Below are 10,333 nucleotides of genomic sequence, written 5' to 3' on the forward strand. Positions count from 1 at the left end.
CTTAGTAAAGAGCTATTTTCAATATTATTTTAAAATATAATTATTCCTCTACTCAACATTTTAGAAAACAGTGTAAGATCCCAAGTTATGCCTACCTCATACTCCACAGCAATTATTCTGCTTATAATCTGTTTGAATCCAAATTTTCGTAATCATTCCTTGGTGTTACTGAATGCTACCATTATAGATTTTTGTGTGCTGCAGAAGCATGATAAAGTACAACAAACAAGATTGTTGTTCAAGTAATAACTAGAGAACCTTTGCATATTTTTCTGTTTCTGAGAAGTAAAACTTTAAAATTACCTGCTTTTAATCAGATTGAAACACAGATTTTTCTGCCACAAATTATTATTACACATAAGGCTTGTTCATCCTTTATATATATAAAATAATTAATAAATCAACTATACAGTGCTGGTCTCAGTCTATGAAAGTAAAATTTTAGTGTCACATGAAGAGAATCCTAATGATCAACTGAGCATTGACTGTATCTTATGGCTTAACAGAGGGAGAAATTTGATATAGAACAGTTATCACTTTGACCAGTAAGCATTGCACATTCATTTAATGTGCCACATAAATGATAATATTCAGCACTTGTGAGATTCCAAACTGGCAACAGATGCCACCAATTTCTGCCTGAATGGTCACATCTGACCCTTCTAAGCATGAGTGGGTCATATTTCCTTGGTTCATTAAATATACAGCCACCACATTTATCCATTTCAGAGTCATTTATACATTTACTAATAACCCATTCAAAATATACCAATTCTACTAATCACTGGGAGCATCATAGATATCACATATTCCAACCCACTATCCATTGCAAGAATAAATAATTCAGTGTGTTGATTTCAGCTTTTATTTGAAACCAGGAAGGGATGGTTAATTTAGTTATCCCCAAGAAAATTCCTTTTGTTTTTTGGACAAATGTATATATTCAACTCCTTATTAAGTTAAGCCTAAAACACCTTTCCCATACTAATAGATAGGTAGATAGATAGATAGACAGATAGATAGATATAGACACAGATACATCCATCCATAATGGAAATCCTCAGTTTCTTCAGCTGTGCTCTACATTGCACAAGTATTCTGACCACCACCCTTCCTGATTACCTATTTTTGTTGCACTTTTTAAATTATTAAAATATGGCTAACAAAATATACCATAATGGCCCCAAGGCATTCTAAGTATAATGAATAGCAAATATCTCCTTTGTCAAAATGCTATGCTATGATTATATTAAATTGTCTAATCATATTGAGTTGAATAAAAATTTAATTTGTTCTTGCGATAGTTTACTGAGAATGATGATTTCCAATTTCATCCATGTCCCTACAAAGGACATGAACTCATCATTTTTTATGGCTGCATAGTATTCCATAGTGTATATGTGCCACATTTTCTTAATCCAGTCTATCATTGTTGGACATTTGGGTTGGTTCCAAGTCTTTGCTATTGTGAATAATGCCGCAATAAAAATACGTGTGCATGTGTCTTTATAGCAGCGTAATTTATAGTCCTTTGGGTATATACCCAGTAATGGGATGGCTGGGTCAAATGGAATTTCTAGTTCTAGATCCCTGAGGAATCGCCACGTGGGGTGGAGGGAGGGGGGAGGGATAGCATTGGGAGATATACCTAATGCTAGATGACGAGTTGGTGGGTGCAGTGCACCAGCATGGCACATGTATACATATGTAACTAACTTGCACATTGCACACATGTACCATAAAACCTAAAGTATAATAATAATAAATAAATAAATAAATAAATAAATAAATTTAATTTGTTGCATCAATTCTTTAAATGTCCTGCTGTTGCCATCTTGAAAGTTCTTTTTTTTATTTTCTTCTTAACTTCTATTTTAGGTTCAGTGGTACATGTGCAGGTTTGTTATATAGGTAAATAGCATGTCACAATGATTTGGTGTACAGATTATTTCATTACCTAGTTAATAAACATAGTACCTGATAGGTAGTTTTTCAGTCCTCTACCCCCTCTCACCCTCCATCCTTGTATAGGCCCTGGTGTCTATTGTTCCTTCTTTGTGTCCATGTGTACTCAATGTTTAGCTCCAAATTCTAAGTGCAAACATGCAATATGTAGTTTTCTGTTGCTGCATTAGTTCACCTAGAATCATGGCCTTCAGCTCCATCCATCTTGCTGCAAAGGACATGATCTCATTCCTTTTTATGGCTGCATAGTATTCCATAGTATATATGTAACAGATTTTTTAAAATTTGAAGATGAATCATTCGTATTGATGGATTGCACAAGTATTATCTCAAATGCTCTCAGATAACATGGACTTAAGCAGCCTCATCATCCTGGTTGTCCCATTCTAAGGCAATATTTATTTTTAATTTTTATTGTCTGCTCTAGCATCTAGTGAGCGTTTTGATAAGCAAAGTGTAAAAGAGGACCCATTAATTTTCCTTCCTTGTACAATACAGTCATATTAATTCAGTTTACACTTCAATAGTATTTTGAGAGGGAAAACAGTATGGTGTTTCAAGCACGTCAACTTGGAATGAAAGTTACCTGGACTCATAGCCAGACTCAACCACTTGCCAGCTATATGCCTGGTTTTGTCATCCATTAATGCATATGATGTGAACTTTTTGGGTTTTTTTAGATTCCCATGAGATAATATGCACAAAGAACATCAATAATGCCTGGCACACAAAGTAAGGCCTCAACTAATATTAATTATTATAATCATTGCTCCTTTGCAAACCTCTAGTTTTCATCATGAACTAAATTTTCCAGCATCAAAAATCACATTCAACATTTAAAAATACTGTTACTGTCTCATTATCACATTACTCTTGGTTAATTCTACCTACTCAACGAATCTCATTGCCAAATTAAATCAAAGACTTATCTTTCATATGACCCCTTGATATCAAAAGAATCTATTCAGACCCAGAGATTATCTTGGAATAATAGATGCTAAAATTTACTTTCTTTGACTAAAGTAGCATAAAAAATAGTAGCAGCAATAATAAAACGGTTTAATGAGTGTTTCCTATGTGCCCGTCATCAAACAAAAACTTATACAAACACAAAAACATATATCAAACACACCACACACACACACTCACACTCACATTATCTTCTTGGTTTTCCCATCAATAACTTAGAAGTAATATTTATGGCAGTGATAGTAATAGCAGCAGCTACTACACTCCTCTAGCCACAGAGACATTGGCGAGATAAAGAGACAGTATCTGAATGTGTCTTTTCCAGGCTCTGCCACATTTGCCAGCAGGCTTTGCATTCATGATTGGGACAGTTTCATAGGCAATTTCTTCCCCATTGAAAACATATCCATAAGGCCATTCCAAATATCAGAACACTTTCCCTTTAGCAAAAGCATCACAACTCTTAATATTTCGATATAGTTTTAATACTAACAAAGTAATTTCATAAACATTAGCTCATTTTAGCCTCACAGAAACTCTACAGCAAAGAACTTTTAAAAAGCTTTACAACACTTGTAGCAAAGCTTGCAAAATCACCTGTCAGGTGTTGGAATTAAGCCTTGAGTTAACATCCATATGATCTCTAGTCTTTTTCATCCTCCCACCCAAAGATGCTTTCTGAGAGCCTTCCCTGGAAGGTAGGTGGCCTAAATAGGGTCTACCACTCACTCTGGCTCTACCACTGACATTGTGTGTGTAGTTGGGAAAGTCCAGTGACCCCTCTCAGTATCTGCTTCCTGTCTGGAGATGGCTCAAATCCCCCTCTCATAGAACAGTGTTAAAAGAGATAGTGTGAATAAAAGTACAGTGCAAACTTACAAGTGTTTAACAGAGGTTTAATAGCATCATCGCAAAATATGGCATATGAATGTCATATTTTACAAAAAATTCAAACTGATTTCCATACCGTCATAATGACAGCTATTATGTGATTGTTGCTGTCAACAGTTTAAGTCACCATTTTGAAGTGTGTGCCTAATAAAAATGCAATTTGTAGTCACTTGTAAATATTTAAGTGTGAGAAATGACATTATTTTACAGTTTGGGAAATCTTTTCCTGCATCTCTGTATTAGTCTGTTTTTACACTGCCATAGACACATACCTGAATCTGGGTACTTTATAAAGGAAAGAGGTTTACTTGACTCACAGTTCCGCATGGCTGGGAAGGCCTCAGGAAACTTACAATCCTGGCAAAGGGGGTAGCAGGCACCATCTTACATGGAGGCAGGTGAGAGAGAAAGATGTGAAGAAGGAACTGTCAAACACTTAAAAAACTATCAGATTTCATGAGAACTCACTCACTATCTCGAGAACAGCATGAGGGAAACTGTGCCCATGATCCAATCACCTCCCTCCCTCAACATGAGGGGATTACATGTCCCTCCTTGGACCCACTGGGATTACAATTTGAGATGAGATTTCAGTTGGAACACAGAGACAAACCATGTCAATCTCTTAACTCATCTTAATTTCTTCTTCACACAATAGCATTGATTTTGCCTCTTTAGAAATAAATATTTGATAAATATGCAAAAGTACATCATTGGGGTAGGTAATTAGTGCTATTCTGTGTTTCTTGATGTTCTACCCCAGCTTAATAAGGCTTTTTTTTTTAACTTTTATGTTAAATTCAGGGGTACATGCGCAGGTTTATTGTACAGGTAAACTGCATGTCACCAGGGTTTGCTATACAGATTACTTTGCCACCCGGGTAATCAGCATAGTATCCAATGGGTAGTTTTTTGCTTGTCACCCTCCTCTCGCTCTCCACCCTCAAGTAGGCCCTGGTGTCTATTGTTCTCTTCTTTGTTTCCATATGTATTCAATATTCAGCTCCCTCTTATAAATAAAAACATGTGGTATTTGTTTTTCTTTTCTTGCATTATTTCGTTTAGGATAATGAGCTCCAGCTCCATCCACGTTGCTGCAAAGAACATAATCTTGTTCTTTTTATGGCTGTGTACTATTTCATGGGGTATGCGAACCACGTTTTCTTTACCCAATCCTCCACTGATGGCATTTAGGTTAATTGTACGTCTTTGCTATTGTAAATACTACTGCGATGAACATATGCATGCATCTTTCTTTATGGTAGAATGATTTATATTCCTTTGAGTATATATCCAGTAATGGCATTGCTGGTCGAATGCTAATTCTGCTTGAGTTCTTTGAGAAATCACCAGACTGCATTCCACAGTGACTGAACTAATTTACATTCCCACTAGCAGTGCATAAGTGTTCCTTTTATCTGCAGCCTTACCTGCAAATCTGTTATTTTTTTACTTTTTAGATGATATCTCATTGTGGTTTTGATTTGCATTTCTTTAATGACCAGTGCTGTTCAGCATTTTTTCATATGCTTGTTGGTTTCATGTATATCTTCTTTTGAAAAGTGTCTGTTCATGTCCTTTGCCTACCTTTTTATGGGTTGTTTGCTTTTGCTTGTTAATTGGTTTAAGTTTCTTAAAGATTCTGATATCTTCCTCCTATCCCATTTGTATGATTTTTATTTGGAATCTGTGTTTGCCTCAGCCTTCTAACTCTTAACATTTATCTTTTGAAGGGTTACAATTGTGCCTGTAAAGACCACTTCATCATATAGTACACCGTATTAGTATCTCATTAGTTCTGACTACTCCAAATTGTGATAAGCATGGAGAAACTGCAGGGGTAGTCTCAAAAGCCTGGGCCTGAATGTAAAAGCTGTTGACTCTTCCTTTGACTAGCTGTAACCTGTGGCAAGTTACCCAATCTGGACATCAAAAGTTTCCCTGTTAGTAAAATGAGGATGTGAATAGCTTATACTTCCTTTTGTTGTTAGGAGCATTAGATGAGATAGTACAAGGTGCCTGGCATAAAGTAAGTTTCCCATAAATGCTAGTAATAAAACATTATAAATTTTATTGTGGAAGGCTGAATCTACTGGTGTGCTATTATTATCTCATATTGGTTCACGAGAGCTAATCTCTTCACAACATGAGGTCATGTTGGTAGTTTGGTAGATTAAATGTGTGAAATTGGGTAAACGGTATTTGTATGTTTTTTGTACTGCTTTTTTTTTTGTAACTTTTCTGTAAGCTTAAAATTATTTCTGAATAGAAGTTATAGGAAAGAAAAAAAAGAAAGTGGCCATGGGAAAGTATTTACAACAATAATTGCCAAATATTCTACATATCAGGAGCTTTTTTCTCTCTTTGATTCTATTCTTTCTTTCCTTCATTCATTCTTTTTTTATGAGCACACAGCTGACTGAATCTTATGCATGCTATGAAGGAAACTCTTCCTATTAAAAAAGCTTGCATTTGCTGTATATAACACAATGTCTCAAAATGGACATCGATCCATTAGTCATCATGCTTTGGCCTATGAGCACGTTCAGTATACTAGAAATCAGAATATCCATGCTATCATCCAAGCTACATATACAATTCTTCTTCAAAAGGATAACTTGGGAAAATTTGTCACATGACTTGCCAAAATCTACACAAAATGTGTGTTTAGGATAGCATAATTTTCATTTCTCTTATTGGAACCACTAGCCAAAGAATAAAAGTTTGCTTGCTGTGGATAGTACTATAAAAACCTAGGAGAGTGCTAAATATTCAATATTTTTCAAAATTGTAGTAGTACTAGTAGTGGTAGTGGTGGTAGCAGAGGTAATAGTGGTAGCAGTGGTGATAGTAGCAGTGCTTGTACTCATGGCTTACATTTACTGAATGTTTTGTTACACAAACTTTCTACATTGTTCTACGTACTCCATCTTAATTATTTTGCTTAATCATTTCTACAAATCTATAATTCATGTTCTATTATTTTGCTATTTTAAAAATGAGAAAACTTAGGTAAGGAGAGTTAAATTTGATCCATAACATAAAATATTTGGAGTAGACTGTTCTTGAAGGCAGGAATTCTCTGCCTAGTGCCTACTTTTGTGCTTGTTCTGCTGCTTCCTTTTATGCTAAATCGTGTAATTCTTTTTTCAAATTATGTTACAATATTCTATAATGATGGACAGCTAGCTCATTATCTAAGAGTTTAAAAATCGATTATTTTTATTAATTTTGGGAAAAAAAAGGCAACAATTTTCTACTCACAATTGCCGAACACTGCTGTTTTCTGTGATCCTTTAAGAATGGCTGACGGAGGAGCCAAGATGGCCGAATAGGAACAGCTCCAGTCTACAGCTCCCAGCACGAGCGACGCAGAAGACAGGTGATTTCTGCATTTCCATCTGAGGTACCGTGTTCATATCACTAGGGAGTGCCAGACAGTGGGCGCAGGTCAGTGGGTGAGTGCACCGTGCGCCAGCCGAAGCTGGGGCGAGGCATTGCCTCACTCGGGAAGCACAAGGGGTCAGGGAGTTCCCTTTCCAGGGGTGACAGACGGCACCTGGAAAATCGGGCCATTCCCACCCGAATACTGTGCTTTTCAGATGGGCTTAGGAAACGGTGCCCCAGGAGAGTATAGCCCGCACCTGGCTCAGAGGGTCCTATGCTCACGGAGTCTCGCTGATTGCTAGCACAGCAGTCTGAGATCAAACAGCAAGTCGGCAGCGAGGCTGGGGGAGGGGCGCCCGCCATTGCCCAGGCTCGCTTAGGTAAACAAAGCAGCCAGGAAGCTTGAACTGGGTGGAGCCCACCACAGCTCAAGGAGGCCTGCCTGCCTCTGTAGGCTCCACCTCTGGGGGCAGGGCACAGACAAACAAAAATACAGCAGTAACCTCTGCAGACTTAAATGTCCCTGTCTGACAGCTTTGAGGAGAGCAGTGGTTCTCACAGCACGCAGCTGGAGATCTGAGAACGGGCTGACTGCCTCCTCAAGTGGGTCCCTGACCCCTGACCCCTGAGCAGCCTAAATGGGAGGCACCCCCCAGCAGGGGCAGACTGACACCTCACACGGCCGACCAGGTACTCCAACAGACCTGCAGCTGAGGGTCCTGTCTGTTAGAAGGAAAACTAACAGAAAGGACATCCACACCAAAAACCCATCTGTACATCACCATCATCAAAGACCAAAAGTAGATAAAACCACAAAGATGGGGAAAAAACAGAGCAGAAAAACTGGAAACTCTAAAAAGCAGAGTACCTCTCCTCCTCCAAAGGAATGCAGTTCCTCACCAGCAACGGAACAAAGCTGGATGGAGAATGACTTTGACGAGCTGAGAGAAGAAGGCTTCAGACGATCAAATTACTCCGAGCTACGGGAGGATGTTCAAACCAAAGGCCAAGAAGTTGAAAACTTTGAAAAAAATTTAGAAGAATGTATAACTAGAATAACCAATACAGAGAAGTGCTTAAAGGAGCTGATGGAGCTGAAAACCAAGGCTCGAGAACTACATGAAGAATGCAGAAGCCTCAGGAGCCGATGCGATCAAATGGAAGAAAGGGTATCAGCCCTGGAAGATGAAATGAATGAAATGAAGCGAGAAGGGAAGTTTAGAGAAAAAAGAATAAAAAGAAACGAGCAAAGCCTCCAAGAAATGTGGGACTATGTGAAAAGACCAAATCTACATCTGATTGGTGTACCTGAAAGTGACGGGGAGACTGGAAACAAGTTGAAAACACTCTGCAGGATATTATCCAGGAGAACTTCCCCAATCTAGTAAGGCAGGCCAACATTCAGATTCAGGAAATACAGAGAACGCCACAAAGATACTCCTCCAGAAGAGCAACTACAAGACACATAATTGTCAGATTCACCAAAGTTGAAATGAAGGAAAAAATGTTAAGGGCAGCCAGAGAGAAAGGTCGGGTTACCATCAAAGGGAAGCCCATCAGACTAACAGTGGATCTCTCGGCAGAAACCCTACAAGCCAGAAGAGAGTGGGGGCCAATATTCAACATTCTTAAAGAAAAGAATTTTCAACCCAGAATTTCATAGCCAGCCAAACTAAGCTTCATAAGTGAAGGAGAAATAAAATACTTTACAGACAAGCAAATGCTGAGAGATTTTGTCACCACCAGGCCTGCCCTAAAAGAGCTCCTGAAGGAAGCGCTAAACATGGAAAGGCACAACCGGTACCAGCCACTGCAAAATCATGCCAAAATGTAAAGACCATCGAGACTAGGAAGAGACTGCATCAACTAACGAGCAAAATAACCAGCTAACATCATAATGACAGGATCAAATTCACACATAACAATATTAACTTTAAATGTAAATGGACTAAATGCTCCAATTAAAAGACACAGACTGGCAAATTGGATAAAGACTCAAGACCCATCAGTGTGCTGTATTCAGGAAACCCATCTCACGTGCAGAGACACACATAGGCTCAAAATAAAAGGATGGAGGAACATCTACCAAGCAAATGGAAAACAAAAAAAGACAGGGGTTGCAATCCTAGTCTCTGATAAAACAGACTTTAAACCAACAAAGATCAAAAGAGACAAAGAAGGCCATTACATAATGGTAAAGGGATTAATTCAACAAGAAGAGCTAACTATCCTAAATATATATGCACCCAATACAGGAGCACCCAGATTCATAAAGCAAGACCTCAGTGACCTACAAAGAGACTTAGACTCCCACACATTAATAATGGGAGACTTTAACACCCCACTGTCAACATTAGACAGATCAACGAGACAGAAAGTCAACAAGGATACCCAGGAATTGAACTCAGCTCTGCACCAAGCGGACCTAATAGACATCTACAGAACTCTCCACCCCAAATCAACAGAATATACATTTTTTTCAGCACCACACCACACCTATTCCAAAATTGACCACATACTTGGAAGCAAAGCTCTCCTCAGCAAATGTAAAAGAACAGAAATTATAACAAACTATCTCTCAGATCACAGTGCAATCAAACTAGAACTCAGGATTAAGAATCTCACTCAAAACCACTCAACTACATGGAAACTGAACAACCTGCTCCTGAATGACTACTGGGTACATAACAAAATGAAGGCAGAAATAAAGATGTTCTTTGAAACCAACGAGAACAAAGACACAACATACCAGAATCTCTGGGATGCATTCAAAGCAGTGTGTAGAGGGAAATTTATAGCACTAAATGCCCACAAGAGAAAGCAGGAAAGATCCAAAACTGACACCCTAACATCACAATTAAAAGAACTAGAAAAGCAAGAGCAAACACATTCAAAAGCTAGCAGAAGGCAAGAAATAACTAAAATCAGAGCAGAACTGAAGGAAATAGAGACACAAAAAACCCTTCAAAAAATTAATGAATCCAGCAGCTGGTTTTTTGAAAGGATCAACAAAATTGATAGACTGCTAGCAAGATTAATAAAGAAAAAAAGAGAGAAGAATCAAATAGATGCAATAAAAAATGATAAAGGGGATATCACCACCGATCCCACAGAAATACAA

The 10,333-nt window shown here is 38.1% G+C and overlaps 1 long non-coding RNA gene across 2 annotated transcripts in view; it reads right to left on the reverse strand.

Moving 5' to 3' along the window:
- Positions 1–7,581, reverse strand: part of LOC134738136 (uncharacterized) — a 192,531-nt gene extending 184,950 nt beyond the window's left edge. The window contains exons 1-3 of one of the 2 annotated variants that reach the window (XR_010123687.1): positions 7,470–7,581; positions 7,090–7,248; positions 4,098–4,208 (exon numbers count right to left, since the gene is read on the reverse strand). This is a non-coding gene — a long non-coding RNA (uncharacterized LOC134738136). Of the gene's footprint in view, positions 1–4,097; positions 4,209–7,089 lie in introns of both variants that reach the window. The other variant, XR_010123686.1, reaches the window with a different exon arrangement.
- Between the last annotated feature and the right edge of the window lie 2,752 nt (positions 7,582–10,333).

Source organism: Pongo pygmaeus, chromosome 15, assembly GCF_028885625.2.
Source record: "Pongo pygmaeus isolate AG05252 chromosome 15, NHGRI_mPonPyg2-v2.0_pri, whole genome shotgun sequence".
In the NCBI taxonomy this organism is placed as follows: Eukaryota; Metazoa; Chordata; class Mammalia; order Primates; family Hominidae; genus Pongo; species Pongo pygmaeus.